The sequence below is a fragment of the Phoca vitulina genome, unplaced genomic scaffold, assembly GCF_004348235.1.
Source record: "Phoca vitulina isolate PV1807 unplaced genomic scaffold, GSC_HSeal_1.0 scaffold3, whole genome shotgun sequence".
Taxonomy (NCBI): Eukaryota; Metazoa; Chordata; class Mammalia; order Carnivora; family Phocidae; genus Phoca; species Phoca vitulina.
The window spans coordinates 228,692-249,536 of NW_022589706.1; the positions used below are offsets into that span (position 1 = coordinate 228,692).

At 53.5% G+C, this 20,845-nt stretch overlaps 2 protein-coding genes across 2 annotated transcripts in view; one reads left to right on the forward strand and one right to left on the reverse strand.

The window, feature by feature from the left end:
• The window catches only part of LOC116629395 (high mobility group protein 20A-like), a 45,203-nt gene extending 38,913 nt beyond the window's left edge, over nucleotides 1–6,290 (reverse strand). The window contains exon 1 of the mRNA XM_032399724.1: nucleotides 5,925–6,290. The gene's annotated coding sequence lies outside the window, so the exon portion shown is untranslated. The remainder of the gene's footprint in view (nucleotides 1–5,924) is intronic.
• JAKMIP1 (janus kinase and microtubule interacting protein 1) overlaps nucleotides 5,194–20,845 on the forward strand; it is a 121,956-nt gene continuing 106,304 nt past the window's right edge. The window contains exon 1 of the mRNA XM_032399682.1: nucleotides 5,194–5,519. The gene's annotated coding sequence lies outside the window, so the exon portion shown is untranslated. The remainder of the gene's footprint in view (nucleotides 5,520–20,845) is intronic.

Below are 20,845 nucleotides of genomic sequence, written 5' to 3' on the forward strand. Positions count from 1 at the left end.
CCAAAGCCCTGTATGGGTGTGTGCATATAGTATAGACTTCCATATGTCTAGAGAGAAAAATGTGAACCAAAACAAGTGAGTTTGTTATCATGGGCTACCTCACTACATGGGGGATGTGATATGGGAATGGGAAGGGGGAAGCATCCATAATAAAATATTGTGTTTCGATTATGCCCATTCATGTAAATGACCACAGAGCCCTGGTCACCCCGATGCTCGTGGGGGTCACGCTGGTGTGGCGAGATTCAAGGTCACCTTCTTTATATCTGCCTATACTGTCTGAATTCTTTACAATAAGCATGTATTATTCATAGAACCAGATATAGCCCACAGAAAGCTGTTTTCATTGCGAGGGGGAGGGGAGAAGAAAGAGCGAGTCCTGGTGTGGGGACCCTGCGTCCCAGGAGGCCGGACTCTCCTGCAGGGACAGTGATGGAGACCTTGGGCCCTCTGCCTGCCTCCCACCCCCCATGGCTTCTCCCCGTTGTTTCTGGGGGAAAATCTACAGGCCCTCGGTGCCCATCCCCCTGCCCCAGGGACAGACCTGTCCCACACAGGCGCCTGGGGCAGCTAGCTACCTTCCCCGTCATCACTGTCTTTAGAAACCCTTTGTATTGAGATTATAGGACACTCACATGCAGTTGTAAGGAATAATGCAGGACCAGTATACCCTTCACCTGGTTTCCCCCAAAGGTAACACCTTGCAAACCTATAGCACAATGTCACAAACCAGGCACCTAACATCGATACGATGCACCCGCCTTATTCGGATTCCCGTGGCTTTACCTGAACTCTTGTGTGTGTGTGCACCATGCAAGTTCCATGCAATCCTACCGCATGCGCAGACTGCTGTGTGCACCACCCCACGCAGGACACAGACCCGCTGCACACGAGGACCCCTCCTGCTACCCCTTTACAGCCACAGCCGCCTCCCTCCCCCTCCTCAACTCCTGGTAGCATGAATCAGTCCTCTCTTTCTGGGATTCTGCCATTTTCATAAAGTTCTATAAATGGAATCATGCAGGTGTTTAACGCATTGTAATTCCCACCATCATCCTTTAGGATCTGAAAGTGGACTGATGACAGCGTGGGCTTGGGGCCGGAGACCTGGCTGGAGTTTCCAGATCCTTTTGTCTGAGTCTCCGTTATCTCATCCAGAACACGAGAATACAGCGCTCGCAGGGAGGGAGGGAAGTAGGCTTTTCTGCTCTGAATACCAGCAGTGTTCACCCACTGCACACATTAGTGGCCCAGCTGCTTTCGTGGGTCACAACTGTGGTCTGCTTTAACAGCCTAGCCTGCCCATGAAGTATGTTCTGTTCTTCCCAGCACTCAGATGGTGATGGTGGGAGCAAACGGTGGAACCAGGACTCACATCCCAGAGTGTCCGGCAGGTTTCTATTGGATAGGGAGGAGCCCAAGGCTCACAGCACTGAGGGGACTTGTCCCAGGGACACAGCTGATTTGTGGCCGAGCCCGCAGCAGAGCCTGGGGCTCCCCACCCCTCCCCCAGCACTGGTTCTTCTGTGCCCCTTGGCCTCAGGGGGACCCCCGGAGCCTTCCCGAGCGTCTCCTCAGCAGTAGGGGGGTTTTCTGCTACTTAGGAGATGCGGAGTGCCGGGGTGGTGTCTGTCACTGTGGGAGCCCGGCAGGCTGGTGCCAGTCTCGACTCAGCCACTCACCAGCTGGGGACCTGAGGTAAATTGTTGAACCTGTACATTTCTCAGTGTCTAAGGCTAAGGAGGGATTAAAACGAATTAATTCGTATGGAGCTCAGACAGTGCCTGGCACACAGTACTTGCTCAGTAAATGTGAGTCGTTATTAACAATGTGATGGTTTCTTTATCCCCAGAGCTAGGCTCCAGTGCTCTGCCTAGCTCTGGGGAGGGAGCGTGCGGTGCGCTCTTGGGCAAGTTACCTAACCTCTCTGTACCTAGGGCGGTTGTGTAAATAGGTTGATGCTCACAGAATGCTTGCATCAGTACCTGTCAGACCAAGCTTGACCAGCTCATTCTTATTACCACCCCTCCCCCAGCACAGCCCACCACCCAGAAGGCTAGTCTTACAAGTTAGATCAGTTTCAACCACCTAGTCGGGGGGTGGGGGTGCTGACCTGTCCTCCCGGGACCATAGCTCAAACTGTCCTGGTTCTGACCTTCAACCTCCCTCATCTCAACCAATTCAATAGTCTCTCACCTCTGCCTTCCTACCCAGCCTCCATGCAAATCCTAGAGTCTGCCAACCAGCTCCGGTGGTCTGTTCCAAATTCCTTAATGACCCGAAGTCCCAGTGGGGCTTTCAGGGTCCTTGCCAGCCTCTTAACCTTGTGCTCAGCCTACGGGGCAGCAGGCCTGAAATCCATGTCTCAGTCTTCGATGCCTCCACAGTCCCGCCGCACCTGCTGTTCCCTCCGCCTGGAAGGCCTGCTTCCTCCCCGCCTTGTCTTACCTCAGTGCAAGGGTCTCCTCCTCCAGGAAGCCTTTCCTGACTCCCTGAAGAGGTCCTAGGAGTTCCTTCCCCTACACTCCTATTGCCTGGACTACCCCATAGTAATGATCCACTGTGGTCTCTCCCACTGACCCATGAGCCACTGGGGAGAGACGAGCTGTTTCCAGGCCATGTCCCTGCTGCCTGGGCAAAGTACCGATGTGCAGTGGTTGCCCATCTATGTCTGTGGAATCACCGATGGGGCTGGTGGGGCCTGCCCGCCCTTCTGCACGTGACCACGCCTCCTTTAATCCTGTCACTCATGCCCTTCCTCAAGAACCCTTGATGGCCCCCTTCCCACTGGAAGGTTAAGTCCAAACTCAGGGCCCTCATGCTACCACTGCTTGCTCTCTCTGGAATATTCTCTCTTCCTCTTTGTCCAGCTAGCTAATACTCAGGACTGACTTCCTCAGGGAAGGCCAGGCCCTCAGATCAAGCCAAGTTCCTCATGATGCGATCTCCTAGTACCGTTCCCCCCTCCTCGATCGGAACGATTACAATTGTAGTTAAATAATTCTATAATTTATAACAACATCCTGGAACGTATAAATGTGGTCTTATTTGGAAAAAGGGTCTTTGTAGATGTGATTAAGTTAAGGATCTTGAGGTGAGATAATCCTGGATTAGCTCAGTGGGTCCTAAATCCACAGACCAGAGTCTTTATAAAAGAGGAGGCGTAGGAGCACCTGGATGGTCCAGTCGGTTAGGCGTCCAGCTCTTGATTTTGGCGCAGGTCATGATCCCAGGGTTGTGCGATCGAGCTCCATGTCGGGCTCCACGCTGGGTGTGGAACCTGCTTGGGATTCTCTCTCTCCTTCTCTCTCTGTCCTCCCCCCTGCACCCCACTCCACTCACATGCTTGTGCGCTCTCTCTCAAAGATAAATACGTGAAAAAAATTAAAGTAAATAAATAAATAAAAGAGGACGCGCAGACAGAGGAGAGGGCCTTGTGAAGGCAGAAGCAGAGATCTGAATCATGTGGCCACAAGTCTAGGAGCACCTGGAGTCCCTAGAAACTGAGGGAGGCAGGGAAGAATTTCCCCTCAGAGCTTCTAGAGGGAACACGCCCCTGCCAATCGCTGGACTTGGGACTTTTGCCCTACAATATCACGAGAGCACAAATTTCTGTTGTTTTAAGCTTCCTGGTCTATGGTAATGTGGCAGCCTTCAGAAAGTAACACAGATACATATATACTAACTCATTTAATCCCCACCCAAACCCATGAGGTTGTTACTATTTTAAGCTCCATTTTACAGATAAGGAAACTGAGGAAAGCAAAGGGTCAATAACTTGCCTAAGGCCAACCAGCTAGTAAGTGGCCAAACCGAGACCCCCCCCCCCCCCGCCCCGCCCCAGCCTGGCTCCAGCAGAGGCGGGTTAACAGGCAGTCGCTGCTGCTCTCCTCCCCATCTGGAAAGTGACAGGCGCCCCTTCCCCAAGACCCTCAAACGTGGATGGCCTGTCAAGGGGATAGCAGCTTTGAGGCCTCGGCACACACACGACAGGTGCCACGGTATTTGGAAGGCTGCTCTGGAGACAGTCGGACTCTTGGTTCCCACGCTGTGGCTTGCTGTGTGTTCTGGGCCCCAGGGCCTCCTCATCCCTAGTGAAGAGAAAGCGATGGTACCTGTCTCCTGGGTGGTCCTGAGCTGGGCACTGTCCATGCGGTGCCTCTCTGCTGACAGGCAGAAGCAGCAGACCAGGACATTTAAAATACGCACATCCGACAGTGGTCCCACAGACCACCTTTCCTGGTGAGAGTCTCAGGATCAACTCCAAAGTCTTTCCCCACAGCCTACAGATCTTACACGTCCTGGCCTCTGCCCACCTGCCCATCTCCATCCTTGCCATTCTCCTCCTCACCTCTCTGTAGCCCAGAGATGCCCCTCTTCTTTAGATTCTCCAATATGCCACATTTTCCTCCAATCAAGCTGCTTATGTGAATGCTCTTCCCTTTCTTTTCTTTGCTGGAATATAAACTCTCCAGGAGGGCGGGGGCCTTCTTTCTGTTCACTGCGGTATCCCTAGGTCTTAAAGGCTCCCTGGTACATAGTAGGTGCCCAATAAATATTTGTGGAACGGAACCGAATGAACGGATCTTTGCCTTGCTAAATCCTACCCTCCCTTCAAGCCTCCACTGGACATCACATCATTCCTTCCACTATTTTTGGTGACAGGGTGATTTTTTGCCTCGTGGTAAGACTCCTAGCTCTGCCACTTGCTAGCTGTGTCACTTTCAACATTTCTGTTAACCTGTGACCCTGAGATTTCCGTCGGCACAAAGGGGAGAATACAGGACCGTCGGCAGTTGCGTCTTCCCTGACCACCGACGGCCTAGGATGGCCACAGTCCCAGGTGAGGGCAGGGATGGGCCTCCTGGGGCCTTTAGCCCTTACTGGAGCCGGCAAACTCCTCCCCAGGGCCGCTCCGACCCAGCGGGCACCACGACCCCGGGCGCCACGGGTCGCTCAGCCGCGGGACCCTGGCCCTTCCCGGCGCTGGCCGCGAGGCCAAGTGCGCACGCTCAGGCCTCCCCGCACCTCCTCTGCCTGCCGCCGAACAGCTCCCGGCCTCGGCCCCGGGCGGGGGCGGGGCGAGCGCATCGCCTTCCCCCTGACTGGCAGGAGGACGGGCCAATCGGAGGGGCGACCCGGGGGAGGGGCGGGGCCGCGCCGCGAGCCGGGCGCCGGGCGGTCGCAGGAGCTGCAGCCGGGAGCGTGCGGCACGCGCCTGCCGGCTGCCCCGAGCGCGGTCCCCGGCGCCGCCGCACCTCGACCTCCGCCCGCCGAGCCGCGCGTGCATCTGTCCGTCTTCCTCGGTTGCTTCTTACGATTTTTCTTTCTCTCTCTCTCTCTCTCTCTTTTTTTTTTTTTTTGCACGCAACCTTTTTCTGTTCCGTTTTGTCCTTTTTAAGGCGGGGGCGGCGGCAACGTAAGCTCGGGACGGGGAGGGGGCGGCCGGAGGATGCGGCGCGGGGCTGCGCTCGCTACGTCCGCAGCTGCTGCCCGGCTCGGGCCTGAGCGCCGAGCAGGTGGGTACAGGTGCGCCGGGCGGGGAGGGGAGGGGACGGGAGGCGCGCCCTGGCCGAAGGGGACCCGCGGACCCAGCGACCGATGGGCGGACCCCGCGGCAGGGGACACGGTGACCGGTGCCGCCCCGCCCCATCGCCCACCTCCCCCTCTTCCAGCCCTCTCGCCCCTCCAGATCCCCTGCCGCTCTCTCGTCTCACCTCTGTGGTCCCCCACCCTTCCGTTCCCATCCCCCATTCCCCTCCAAATTCCCCTGCAGTGTCTCCCAGCAGGAGGACTCTGCGTCGCCTCCCTTCATAGGCCCCCTCCCCGTTCTGCCCCCAGTTCCCCTCTCTCCCTCACGCCACCCCCATTTCCACTCCTCTCCCCATTCCGCCCCCGAGCCAAGGAGGGGGAGGGGGACCCACCGGCTGCCTCTAGGGAGTGGCGCGGGGGGCGTGGCCGGCCGGTTCCCTCGGAGTCCTACCGTCTGAGTAAGTCAGGGTCCCCCCCAGGTCCCTGCCGAGGTGGCACAGAGGTTGGAGCCCAGGGCCGCTCCGGGGCGGCGGGGGGCCGGGAGGGCGAGGCCGCCCTGCCTGCACCCCCGCCCCACGCACAGCACCCGCCGAGGCGGCCCCTGCCACGCACATCCCGCGCTGCTCCGCCCACGTGGGCTCCGGGAGGAGGCTGAAGCGCTGGGAAGAAAGGCTGGTACCCACCCTGCTGCCCCGCCGGAGCGCCCTGGACGCACGCAGCCTGGGGAGATGGCGCACAGGGATTGGTTCCGCGGGGTGGGGCACCTTGCCTGGACACCCTGCGTTCAGGCCCCGGCCTATGGGCCTGCGTTAGTGCACGTGCCCTCGTCACCAGCCCCCTACCCCCTCACTCCATCACCACCCTCCCTGCTGCGGGCTCTTGAGGATCCGGCCTCGTCATCCCTGATGGAGGCCACTTGCCAGGCTGGAGTCTTTCGCCATAGAAGCATGCCCCCTTCCCACACACACCACCCCTACACCACCACCCCTCCCCACACACCGTAGTCTGCATTTCTCCTGATGGCTTGGCCGGCCCAGGCTCTCTGCCCGCCTCTGCCCGGCTCTTTAGACTCCAGAGATACTGTATCTAACCAATGGTCCTGCGCCACCCCCACCCTTTCCACGCACACTCATGGGCACACTGTCCTTGGCCTTTGCTTGTGCTGGTCCCTCTCTGGGAACGCCCTTCCTTCAACTGGCCAGCTCCTTCTCCACGAAGGTCAGGAAGAACCCCTTGCCCCGTCTGAGTTTCCTTGTATGGCAGAGCTGGACACATTGTTGTCCTGTCTGATGGTCTCAGCCTCCCAGGCCAGATGAGATTTGGAAGGGCGGGGGCAGCCTCAACCCTTCACACAGGGCTCTGATCACAGTAAATATTCCACCTGAGGGGGGCCCTCCCTGCTAACTGAGTGACCAGCCAGTGTAGGGTGAGTCTGGCTTCTCCTCCAGACCTTGGGCAGGTGGGTGGCACTTCCATGAGCCCAGATGGGCAAAGACGTTTGGGGATGGCATGGGGTGGTCAGGACCCCTCTCTGATGCTTGCCCAGCAGGGCGACTTCCAGGAGATCTGCTCACTCTAAGAGAGGTCTTCCAGACAGGGCATGATTGGGAAGTGTTTGTTGTTGAGACTCTTGCACGTGGTCTGTAATGCTGAGCATCTCTCCAGAGCTTGGGGGTAACTCCCACCTTGAGAGCGCGGGCCCAACAAATGCGATCATTGCCATTGTCCTTCACAAACCATCCTTAGCTCCCACTTGCCTCGGTGACCTCACATGGTTCTTCACATCCTGGCTTCCCTGGCCCACCTCTCTCCCTGCCCCACTGTCTCAGCCTCATGTGCTACCTCTGTGTTCCCTGGACCTGTCTTCACACCTAGGCTTCTCCCCACGTTTTCGGTTTTCCTGGGAAATGTGCCCCTCTCGTCTGCCTGGAGAACTCCTATTCATATGTGAAGGCCCAGGTCTCCTGTGACGTCTTGGTGGTGTTTCCTGACTTTGCCTAACAGGTTGTGGGTTCTCTCGTCTGTGCTCTTTTAGAACATATATCCATGTATACTTTCATATGTGTGTAGTTTTTCCTTAAGCAGACCTTGCCCACCGGAGAGTGGGGTCACAATGAGGTCTGAGGGGCAGCCCTGCTTGGACGGGGGCTCCACCTTCCTGGGGAGGTGGTCATGCCCACAGCGATCATGCCAGGCGCTATAAGAGGGACATGCATAGGGAGGGACAGAGCTTGACAGTCTCCTTAGCCTGGCCGGAAGATTTCACAATGAGGAGGCAGGATGGAGGCCCCACTCTGTTAGTGTCAAGGGTCTGTTGGGGCCGGGAGATGAGTGGCAAAAGGAATAATTGCAGAGCAAGGTGTCTGTCAGCATGAGAATGGGACCTGCCTCTCTGCAGGCTCTGGAGCCAGGCTGCCTGGCATCCACTGGGGCCCTGCCCTTCCCCCAGCTGGGGCTGAGGAAGTGCCTCCCACCTGGGCTTTGTAACCAAAACGGGGTGTCTCCCTCAGAAAGATTGTGGATGACTGCGCCGTGTTCTGGGGCTCCTCGCTTGGTCTCCTTGGGGTGTTTGAGTTGACTTGTGGGGGCTCCTGAAGTCGATTCACCTTTGTCCTGTTCCTTAAGGCTGTGTGATCTCAGGCCACAGGATTAACCTTTCTGAGCCTCCATTTCCTGTACGACTGGGGGCAGTGGTCCTCTGGCCGGGCTGGTATGGGCATCAGAGTGTGGTCTCTGGGCACAGGCACCACTGAGTAAGTGGTCATGATGTTGAGGGAATGTGTGGTTCAAAAATTAGTCCTTCGGTTTTGTCCCAGAGCAGCCACCCCTGTTAGAGCCCCTCCGTGTCCCTCCCCAGCTGACAACAGCAGGCCAATAAGCTAAATATTCCATAAATGGGAGTGAGAGATGGAGGGAGTGGGTGCGTGTTGGCTAATGAGAGTTGTGCACATTTGTGTGAGAAGGTGCTGAGGGATGCAGGCAGGAGTCCTGAGCTCATGGTGCACTAGTAAAGGCCACCCACCTGCCCCGAGCAGCTCCTTTGATGCTTCTGTCATCTGAGCTTCTTTCCTGCTCAGCGGTGACAGTGATTTCCACCCAGTTCCTAAGAAGGCTCTTAACCCCCTTAAAGGAACAAACCATCAGCACCAGCTAGGTGAGCTGAGCCGTGAAGGAACAGGGCTGGAATAGGGCTGGGTCAGAGGGGCTGCACTGAGGACCAGCTCAGACCCTCCTGGCTGCGCAGCCTTGGGCAAGGCACTTAACCGCTCGATGCCCGGTTCCTTTTCTTGGGATGCTCACATGAGGAATAGAGCTATTGTTGCTTAACCTCCCACTCCTGCTGGAATTCTCTTGCTGAAGCTGCCGAGCACCTCTCTAGGGAAGGGCTTATGTGAACACCTGACAAGCAGGGACTGAGCCTGGAGGTGGAGGTGGAGGGAGGCAGAGGCGGAACTCTCCAGCGGGGGTCCCACGCTCTAGAACTTAGGTGTTGCTCCATGGAACATGCTGATCCCTGTAATGGAAAGTCAACCTTCCTACAGGGCCCATGTGAGGAATCAATCAGAGGAGGCTTCTCAGTGCTTTTGATGGAAATCCGTTACCTTGAAGCCAGTAGAAACCATTCGTGTTGCTGTGATCTGAGGCTCAGGAAAGGACTCCAGGACCAGCCAGCAGTGGGACCTTGCTTGTCATTGTCCCTCTAGCCCTGAACACTGTCAGAAAATGTTTTCTTTGCTCTAGCCTTTCCAAGGCCAGGTGGAAAGCCCAGAGACCATGGGCCAGTGGGGGAGGGGCAGGAACAAGGAGGTGGGAGGGGGGAGGGGGGTTTGCTGGGAGCCTCAGGCTGTGAGGCAGGGATTAGGAGCCCCTTCTTGTAGGAGGTAGGAGGGGAAGAGCTTGCAGAGAGTGGCTGGGGCTGGTCCAGCATGACCCGAAAGCAGCAGAGTGAGGGCGGGCACTGAGGTTCTGCTCTTGCCTTCCTATTAGTATTTATTTTTGGAACTGCAACAGGAAGTATTTTACCTCTCATTCATCTCTAGAAATGAATTGAGATAAATGCCATTTTTCTTGATTGTAGCAGTTAACATTTGTTAAGCACCTACCAAGGGCCAGGGTGTATGCCAGGGGTCGGCAAGCTGCGGCCCTATCAGCCAGCCACCTGCTTCTGTAAATAAAGTTTTATTGGCACCCAGCCCTGCCCATTGGCACACCTGTTGTCTGTGGCTGCTTTCCTGCCGTGTTGACAGAGTGGCGCAGCTGTGGCCGGTACCTGTAAAGCTAGAAACCCTCACTACCTGGCCCTTTGCAGCCGGAGTTTGCCGCGCCCTGGTCTGCGCTGTCCCTGATTTGGGTTCATTCAGTTCTGGACGCAGGCCCAGAGGGAGGTGCCTTGTGTTTCTCACTTTACAGATGGGTACAGACAGCCTCTGAAGCCTGCCGCAGGGTCACAGAGCTGGTAAGTGGGGAGCAGGGATCTGCACCCAAGCAGCCCACATTATTACTTTTTTTGGGGGGGGATTTATGTATTTTTAATTAGCTTCTAATTGAATTTTCCCATGTTTAGAGAATATGGTCTGTATGATATCTATTTTTAAAAATTTACTGACAATTTTTTTTTAAAGATTTATTTATTTCAGAGAGACAGAGAGAGAGCGCTGGCATGCACGGGGTGAAAGAGGGGCAGAGGGAGAGGGAGAGAGAGAGAATCTCAAGCCGACTCCCCGCTGAGTGTGGAGCTGTTGTAGGGCTCTAGCCCACGACCCTGAGATCATGACCTGAGCCGAAATCGAGAGTTGGATGCTTAACCAACTGAACACCCAGGTGCCCCTATTGACAATTTCTTAATGACCTGGTACCTGATCATTTCTTAAAATATCTTTGTGCTACATATATATGTAATATTTAATAATGGTTATCCCGTTAAGCACATTTAAGTGTACTGGTCAGTAGCAGTAAGTATGTTCACATTGTTGTGCAGCCATCCCCATCCAAGTCCAGAACTTTCCCGTCATCCCAAACTGGCAGTCCACACTCTTAACCACAACCCCAGGCTGCCTTGTAGGAGTTTTGTAGGAAAAAAGCAAATGTCATTGTCATCATAATTTAGCGCAGGAGGCTTTTGACGGCAGCTTTGGGTTCAAATGCTGGCTCTGACATTTGCCAGCTGATGGTGGACGAGCCTGTGTCCTCCTCTGTGAAACGGGGACAGCCCCAGGTCCCTATCCCTGCAGACCACATGGGTAAGGGGATGAAATAAAGAGCAGAGGTGAAGGCCCAGCCTCACGCGGTGGACAGTGGCTACGATGCTGTTCCCTTGAGCAGCCACACCTTAACGGGGTGTTAGGTCCGTCCTCTCTGTGAGGCCCGTGGTGTCCCCTTTATCCTTGCCAGGTCCTGAAAGTATCCTCAGGACCCGTCACATGTCCTGAAGCCCCCGCCTGGACCTCAGAGGACGCAGATGCTGGGTGGATGTGGACTCCTGCTGTCCTTTCTGCCCCAGGGCCCAGACTTGGCTGAAGGGCCACTCTAGGGAATGAAAGGAGGTTCTGTATGCGACCGTCCCGAGACTGCCAAGGGCTGCCCATGTGGCAGTAATGCCCTTGTGTGTGCCAGGTCAGGGGACGTGCTGGCTTGGCCTCCTGGCCCCAGCGCCTCCACCTCGGCTGCATTTTGATTTGGGAGCCCTGGACTGACCCCTGGTCCCTTCCTCAGAGCTGGAGGGGTGCGACATACCACCGAGGGGTGTCCTGCTTCCTTTGCAGGACAGGCAGCCTGTGAGGATCCCAAGCTATCGGTAGTGGGGTCACAATCTGACTTTTCTGTTGAAACAAGTCTCCCCCTCTCCCCCCCCCGCTTTTTAAAAATTGAGGTGAAATTCACACACCCTAAGATGAACCATTTTAAAGTGCACCACTCAGTGGCATATAGCGCATTTGCAACGTCGAGCGACCACGGCCTTTCTCTAGTTCCAAAACATTTTCGTCTCCTGCAATGAAAGCCTGTGTCCGTTAAGCAGTTCCTCCCCATTCCCCCCTCCCTCAGCCCTTGGCAACCACCGGTCTGCATTGCGTCTCTAAGGATTTGCCCATTCTGGACATTCCGTAACAGTGGAATCCTCTTACATGTAGCCTCTTGTGACTGGCTCCTTTGACTCAGCATCATGTCCTCAAGGTTCCCCCAGGTTGTATTGGGTATCAGTGCTGTAGTACTTTTTATGGGTGAGTAATATTTCATCGTGGGGATAGGCTGCACTGTATTATCCACTCATCTCTTGATGGATGTTTGGGTGGTTTCCACGTTTTGGCTGGTGTGCGTAGTGTTTGAAGCAAGGCTTATGAAGTGTTAAAATGTTCTTCCTGGGGCCCCTGCTGCCCAGATTCCCTTCTGGCACTTCCAGGCCCTCCTCTCACTGCCCATGCATCATTCAGCCACTCAGCAGATGCTCCTGGATGCGGACTCCATGCCAGGCGCTGTGCTGGGAGCTTCCAGCCTTGACTTGTTCTTGACATCTGGAGAATGGTTTGTTGGCTTCTCATTTTCCAAGCTGGGGTGTGGGAGTGTCCTGAGGCAGGAGGAATGGCAGGGGGGCCAACCTGCTTGCTCCAGAGAGGCTTCAGGCATGGGAGCCCGGCTGCCTTTCTGTTGGTTCCTGGAACATGCGGGACTCTTCCTGCTTGGAGGTTTGTGTTTGCTGCTTGCTGTCTGGCACGCTCTTCCCTGCCCTCGCCAGAACTATGGTCTTCTCATCCTTCACGTCTTGGCTTAAATTTCTCCTCCTTGCAGAGGTCTTCCTGTGCACCCCAGGTAGATGCCCACCTCCCCTCTGCTGTTGATTCTCCCCTACTGCAATCTGTTTTCTCTTGAAATCATCACCATCCGAAGGGGGTTTTCCTTGTCTACTATCATTCTGCCATCCCCCGAAAGCTAGGGCAAAAGCACCAGGAGGGCAGGAACCTTGCCTGGCGTGTTTGCGCTCATCTTTCAACACAGGATATTAGCACACAGCAGGTGCTCAATAAATAATTGCTGTTGCTGCTTGGAGTCAGATGTAACTCGCCTTCCCGACTGCACCTTGTTAGCTCCGTGACCTAGAGCACAACTCTTAATCTTTCTGAGCCTCACTTCCTTTTTCAGTCAATGTGAAGACCAGCCAGGGTCCCTAGCTCTTGGGTTGGTGCAAGTTCAGAAAAAACCTGTGCAGACCGCCCAGGGGCGTGTTGGTGAGCACTAGGTGTTTGTAACCGGTGCTGCTGCTGGTGGTAGTTGGAGATGTGGTCATAGTGATCGTGAATGAGTCTCCATGTGCTGGGTGACGTATATGCTTGCTTGCCCAGAGGTGGGCAGGGGGCTCCTGGAGCCGAGCTCCCGTCCCCTCGCCGCCCCTCAGCACCATTGAGCCCTGAAATGTGGCTCCTCTGAATCGACCTGGGCTGGTGAGTGAAAAATACACACTGGATTTCTAAGACTTTGTATCAACTGGAGAGTGAAAAAGATCTCAGGAAAAAATGTTAACATTGACTACACATTAAAATGATATTCTTTTGGATCTGTTGGGCCAAATGAAACATGAAATACGTTTCATTTGTTTCTTTTTATTTTTTAATGTGGCAACTAGAAAATTAAAAAATTAAAAATTGCGGGTGGGGTTCCCATTGTATTTCTTTTGGGCAGCGCTGCTCTAGATTCTCGCCTCCTTGAGGGCAGGGGCCGGGCTCCAGGGGGCCGTGGTTCTGCCTTCTATGAAGTGCATGGCCCTTGGCAAGCTAATTAAATTTTGTTGTGCTTCAGATTCCTCCTCTGTAAACAAGAAGCTCAGTCTGATGATAACCAATGACAGTGCATATTTGAGGGCTTCCTGTGTGTCCCTGGAAGGAACGAGGGCCCCATGAAGGAGAGGTGTGGCGAGGTCCCTGCCCACATCAGCTTTCATCCTGGGGAAGGAGAGACCCACACAATCTAAATAAATCACAAACCCAGTCAGTCACTGAGACTGTGCTTGTTCTCTGAAGAATCTAAGGAAGGAGGCGCCGTGGACGCAATACCTGCCACGAGAGCCGGCAGTGATGGATCTCCGCCTAGCCCGGTGCATGGCAGCTGAGATGGCTACTCCGGGATGGCCTAAGAGCAGTGGGCCACTCTACGAAGACAGACCTCCATTTGGTGGCTCTAGCCTTAGTAATCCCAATGCATGTAATAACCACATCAGGATTTTGTTGCTATTCTCTGAGGAATTTGCAACCTCACCTGCATTTTCCACAGCTGCTGAACGCCGGAGTCCCATCCCAGCAGCTTCTCCACGGCCAGCTCTGATTGGGTGAGAGCAGCTGATCAGCCAGCTCTGATTGGACAAGGGCAACTGATGGCCAGCTCTGATTGGTCGAGGGCAAGATGGCAAACTCTGATTGGTTTAGGGCAGCTGCTTCTTAGGGTGTGGCACGACCGCCCTCTTACTGTGCGCATCTCCTCTGCTTTGCACCCCATCTCCACTACTTCCTACCAGGCCTGGGAGTGAATCTGCCTTTCATCCCCGATCCAGCCAGGAGCCACTAGGGAGACAAGTCACTTCACCCCTGGGAGCTCTGGCGTCCTTCTGGGGGGGGGGGTGACCCCCTGGACCCATCACAAGGTGCTTGTGCTCCACATAGATGTCTGGGGAGGGCTTTGTTTCAGTTTTGCAGGGGTCCCCTAATGTTGTCCTTGTTTTCCACATGCACACCTACCTGCAGGTGCCTGGCATGGTACTCTCTGCTGGGGTGGGAGGTTCAGAGTGGGGTGTGCTCCCAAAGAAGCAGAAACGAGCCCCAGGGTGGCTTATGGAGGGCGAGAGAGTCTTTCTTTCCTGCCCTCATCGGGCCCGCACTGCCTCAGTGTTGCAGAATGAGTGAATTACCCGAGGTTGCAGGTAGAAATGGCAGTGGTGGGCCTGTACCGGGCACTTGGACAGTTGCTGATTACATATGAAAAGTGTGCAGACCTTAGCTGGGCGTTCAAAGCCCCCACACCTGCTCCCAACTCAGTTGCCATTATTTACCCCAGTAGACTGTACCTGCCTGCTGAGCACTGCTCTTTCTTCCAGATCCTTGTTTGCCAGTTCCTTCTGCCTGGAATGGCTCCCCACCTCCCACCTGTGACATCCTGCTTGCTCTGTGGCCCGGCTGGGGTGTTACCTCCTCCATTCTTCCTGGGCCCCCAGGAGAGAGCTGTTTGCTTACTCTACAAGTTCGGATTGAGTGAATGAAGTCACCAGGGCCGGATTAAGACAGGAATAGCCTGGAAGCAGAAGAATGGACCAAAGGGGCTTCTGCTCAACCCAATTTTGCTAGCATGGTGTGGCCTGCTCCTGCCTCCCTCTCTTCCAACGCCTTCCGTGGTGCATGTGTCCAGCTGCACCATGTGCCCACGGCTCCTAATGGAGCCAGGCTTCTGCACATGCTGTTCCCTCTGACGGATTTGCCGATTCGTTTTTCCTGCCCTCATCCACGTGGTGAACCTCTTCCACTTGGCTTAGGATCCACCATCGGCCTTATTTCCTCCAGAAAACCTTACCTGATGTCCCCCTCCCCCTTCCCCAGGCCAGGTCAGGCATGTTCTTGGGGCTCCTGCTGCCCTAAGCACCCCTGCCCCTGCCCTGGACGTGGTATTGCAGCTGTCAGTGACTTATCTGACTCTTCCTCTAGACAGAAGGCTCCAGAAGGTTCTGGGAGGCTTGAGATACCATCTGATTCACAGGAGGCTTCCCAGAGCCTGGCAAAGGGTGGGCTGCACAGTAGGTGGTCAGTAGATTTTGGGCCTTTAGTCTCGCAGATCCTGATAATCCCGATAATGGCAGTGCTGGGAGGGGCCCCATCAGGGAGGTGGTTGGTTGTCTCTGTTGCTTGTGTCGGGTCCGCTCCTTAACTAGCCTCACTCCACTCTCTGCAGCAGCCCCCTCTCGTGACTACCCTGCGAGCCTTAGATACCACAGTGCTCGGGCTGAAACACCCCGGTGGCCATGTTAGCCTAGAGAGGACATTGTGGAGCATCTTAGCTTCTTCATAGTCTCCTTCCCCTGCACCCAGGGATCTCACCATCTCACCTTCAGTTCAGGACAACAGATAGACTAGCAAGCTGTTCTTCAGAATCCCAAACCTCCTGTTTACTGAAGGTTGTAGTTCTTGTTAAATTGTCCTGCTTTTTTCCTTTCCCTCAAAGTGGCACCTCATAATGCATTTGGAAGACATGGCTTCTTTTCGGAAGTTGGCAGAATGGCTTCCTGAGCCAGGGCAGCAGGGTGAGTGAGCTCATTGAGCCGGGCAGTAATTGGGTTCCTGCAGCAAGTCTGGGGTCCTTCCAGGCTGAGGGCTAGATGTTCTTTTTGCCAACCAGATACCTTATTACGAACAAGGGCCTGGATGCCTACAGTTTGCGTCTAATCTGTTTAAACCTTCAGGCAAACGGGTTCTTTACTGACATTTACCTCTCCCTGGAATTACCCAGGATGAGCCCAGTTGATGACTGCCTGGGCATTTTAGATCCCCTGAGACTTCTACAGAGGTGACTAAACCCAAATGCAAGACACTTCGGACCAGAGACACAAGCAAGTCCTATTGCTGGGTAGGATATTGGAAATTGGGGGTGCTTCAGGTGGAAGATGGGGGAGGGGTGCCGGGTGCCATAGACCTCAGGTGTTGACAACATAGATTGTGAATTTGAGATTGTGCAGTTCACAAGGTCCTGAGTTGTAGCTTCCCTTCATGTTTGTTGATGAACCAGAGGGCTTAGTAGGGAAACTAAGAGGTCAAGTGACCAGGAAGTTGGGGGCATAAGTCACTCAGGCAGGGATCAGTTTGGGATGGGGTCTTAACTGTCCATTGTGACAGGTACACAAGGGCCCTCTGTTCACCAGAGCCTCATTAGTGTCTGTGCCAGGTCTGCAAGAGCAGTGCCATGCATTTGAAAATACCCATACTGTGGACTTTGTTGTAAATTCCAACTACCCCTTCTCACTTTGGGTTGAAGCACTGAGCTCTCACCACACTTTAGTTGCTCCATGTCATGAAGGTGATTCCCACATTGTGAATGGCCCCATCCCTCCTGGTGGGTAGGTCAAGTTGTATCTTTAAATCCTCCAACCCAGGAAGCTGGTAGTAGACATTTCTTTAGATGGTGTCCCATGACTATTGGACAAATAATTGATGTGCTCCTGTTTGCTGGAACTAGAGGGAAAAAAATCATGATTGATTTGAAAACCAGCCAGGGGTGCCTGGGTGGCTCAGTCAGTTAAGTGTTCAGCTATTGACTTCAGCTCAGGTCATGATCTCAGGGTCATGAGATTGAGTCCTGCATTGGGCTCCGTGCTGGATGTGAAGCTTACTTAAGATTCTCTCTCTCCCTCTCCCTCTGTCCCTTCCCCTCCTGCTTGCAAGCACTCTCTCTCTCTCTTAAAAAAAAGGAAGGAGGGGCACCTGGGTGGCTCAGTCGTTAAGCGTCTGCCTTCGGCTCGGGTCGTGATCCCAGGGTCCTGGGATCGAGCCCCGCATCGGGCTCCCTGCTCCGTGGGAAGCCTGCTTCTCCCTCTCCTGATCCCTCTCTCGCTATGTCTCTGTCTGTCAAATAAATAAATAAAATCTTTAAAAAAAAAAAAAGAAGGAAGGAAGGAAGGAAAAGAAAGAGGGAAAGAAAGGAAGAAAACAAGCCATTTCAGAAACTAAAAATTGCCAGAGAGGTAATTTTGCTACCTGGATTCAAAATAATTAGCCTTTTGAAGTTCTTGCTCTACTTTTTATGCCAAACTGTGTCTGATTCATTTAATGCAAAAGAACGCAGTAAAGGAGGAGCAGAGGAACCAAAAAGACACGAGACACATAGAAAACAATCAGTAAAATGGCAGACATGAACTTAGCTATACAAATAGTAACATTAAATGTGAATGGGTTAAACAATCCAATCAAAAGGCAAAGATTATCAGAACATACGAAAAATGATCTAACTATATGCTGTCCACAGGAGACACACATCTTTGGATTCAAAGATAAAATAGTTTGAAGGTAAGAGGTTGGAAAAAGATATATCATGCAAAGAGCAAAACCGCAAGAAAACTGGAGTGGCTGGACTGGTACTATATAAGAGAGACTTAAAAAATGGAGATAGAGAGGGACATTTTATGAGGATAAATGGGTCAGTCCATCAGGAAGATACAAACAGTCATAAAAGCATATGCACCTGACAACAGCGTCAAAATCCGTGAAACAAAAACTGACCGAAATGAGGGGAGAGACACATAATTCAGTAATACATAGTGGGATACTTAAATACTCCACTTTCAATAATGGATAGAACAACTGGATAGAAGATCAACAAGGAAATAGAAAACTTGAGCAACAATGTAAACCAACTAGACCTACCAACAACATCAGGATACGTATTCTCAATTGTACATGGATTGTTCTCTAGGACAGATATGCTCAGCCATGAAACAACCTCAATACATTAAAAAGGGTAGAAATAATGCAAAGTATACTTTCTGACCACAAGGCAATGACCTTAGGAGGCAATACCAGCAAACAATGCCTGGCCTGTAGCTGATGCTCAACTCCTCTCTTGTCAGTCCGACATCCAAGACCTCCACTTGTCCTTCCCATTTCATCCTCCATCACCCCGACTTTCACCTTTACTTCCTGGCCAGACTGAGCTACTGACTTCCCCACCCACTGTTTCCAGCTTCCTTGCATTTGCTCATGCTGCCCCACTTCCTGGAATGCCCATTCCTCTGCCTTCCCCACCCCCACCCCACTCCTAAGTTTGCATCCTGCCCTTCCTACCTTCCATGAACATCTGCCTAAGCGAGCCACAATGAGGAGAGCGTGTAAGCAACTGACCAGAGCAATGGTTCTCCAAGTGGGGTCCAGGACCAGCAGCATCAGCATACCCTGGGGGCATTTTAGAAAGGCACCTTCTCAGGCTCCAGCCTGAGCTACTGGATCAGAAACACTGGGTTGGAGCCTGGCAGCCTGGCTTTTAACAAACTCTGGAAAATTCTGATACTCCCTCCAGTCAGAACCAGGGAAGGCAGGGCTGGTCCCCACTTATCCCTTGTTACACAGTCTGTCTTTTGGGTCATCACTGAGATAGTTAACTGGCTGGTTCCCTCCAGCAGGCAGGAATCACCCCTGCTGTCCTGAATCTACAGCTGAGCGTGGAGACCCTTGCTTCTTAAGGGCAGTTCCTAGAGGGCAGCTCTCTGTCCAATATGCACACGTCCCATGTTGGTGCTCAGGGTGAAGGGTGCTTGGCTTCTAGTGGTTTCCTTTGGAAGAAGGAAGATGTCCTGGCCTTGCTCTACTGTATTCTCTCCCTCTTTGTGATGGATGTGGGCTGTCACCTCATTTCTAGGAAAGAGGGAAAGTGGCAGAGTGTAAAAACCAGCCCTGAGCCAGGAGTCCCAGGCTCAGGTTCATGTGCTGCCCACCTACGGCTGTAACACCTTGCAGTGGTCCTTCTTCCCCAGGGTGTGTGTGGAGGGCCTGCTGGGTGCTGGGCACTTGGTCTTTGCTCTCTCGAAGTGCAGTGAGCAGGGATGATGATCACAGATAATCACTGAACAACGCACTAGCCTTACCTCTCTCTGGACTTGTTTACCCATCTGTAAAATGAAAAAAAATTTTTTAATTTAACAGCTATACCATAATATACCTGAATATAAAAAAGAGGGAAATGATGGTTTATTATTGCATGTATTTTATGAGCTTAAATTCATAACACTTACTATAAGGTCAGTGTGTGAGAACAGCAAGGTCACTTTGATGAATGTAACTTCCAAAATGAAAAATTGGGAGTGATAGTTGTGGTCTTAACAGCCGTGGCATCCTCAGTGTTGCCAAGCTTTTGTTGTGGTTGCGGAAATAGTCTGTGTTTTGCGAATCCTTGAATACCATACTTGCAATTGGTAAGGGTTTGATCGGTCACTTGGCTTGTGATCTCAGGATGCCCTGTAATGGAGGTGATGAGAGAGGCTTCGCAAAGCTGGGTATTCACCTGGCAGCTCAGGTCCATGCAGTGGGGTCTGCAGAGGGTTAACATTTGGTGTGCAGCTCATTTGAGTTCGTATGCTATCTGTGTAGTTTAAAATGATTACACCTGAAAAGATAGAATCAAACATTTGTTGCTGTAGATCCCTGACCCCCAAGCATCTTCAGGGAGTACCAGGGCTCCCTGGAATGGGGTGTGCAATCCAGATCCTCAGTGTCACCTCCCAGGCCCCCGACATGCTGATGGTTCTGCTCTGTTTCAGACATTGGCCGCCATCCCTTCCCAGGCACCTGTGCCCATTTGTTGTCATCCACCCGTCGGTACCATGTTTGGTTCTTTGTGGGGTCTCAAACTCCCAAGAGTCCCACGTTGCTCAGTCTGGGGCCTGGGAAGCCGGAGCCTCCAGGACCATCACTGACGGAGCTGAGCTACGTGGGAAGAAGAGCCCCATGAGGGCCAGCCCTTGCCTCACCTTGAGTCTGTGGACAGATCCTGAGGGTCCCATGTCCTCCTAGGAGGGCTGCAGGTCCTGTCCGCCCACTCCTTCTGCATTACGGCTCTTGAGTTATTGGGTGTTTGGGAAGAATAGCAGTCATACCAAGAAAGGGTGATCTTTTCCTGAAATTACACCTGGCTATGTCACTCCTCTGCATAACGTGTTCCCTGGGGCCCAGGATGAAGCCTACCCTCCTTGTCATCACATCTGTGACGTCTCCTGATGCTCTTGCTTTTCCGACTGTCTTAGCTCAGGCTGCCATCACAAAAACACCATAGACTGGGGGGCCGAAACGCTGAAAGTGTATTTCTCATTGTTCTGGAGGCTGAGAAGTCCAAGATCAGGCCGATTTCGACGTGAGCTCTCTTCCTGCCTACTTACTGTGTGCTCCTGAGGGGGCAGGAGAGGGAGAAAGCCAGCTCTTTTGTGTCTTATAAGGGCACTAACCCCACCTTGAGGGCCGTACCCTCATGACCTCATCTCACTCTAATCACTCCCCTGAAGGCCCCATCTCCAAATAAGATCACACTGGGGATTCGGGTTTCAACACAGGAATTTGGGTGGGACACAAACATACCCTCTGCGACACTGACCCCTCCCTAGCGAACCCTGTGCCTTCCTTGAACTTGCCAGGCTCCCTTCCTTCCTCCTGACCCTGGGCTTCTGTGCCCTCTTCCTAGCACTGCCTTTCTGCTGCCTCTCTAGGTGCCTCAGGCTCATCTCCTTGGGTGCTTGCCCCCACCCCCCCACCCCCGGGCCCTGCACATCTCTCTGTCACCACCCTGACCACACTGTGGGGCTGTCCTCTTT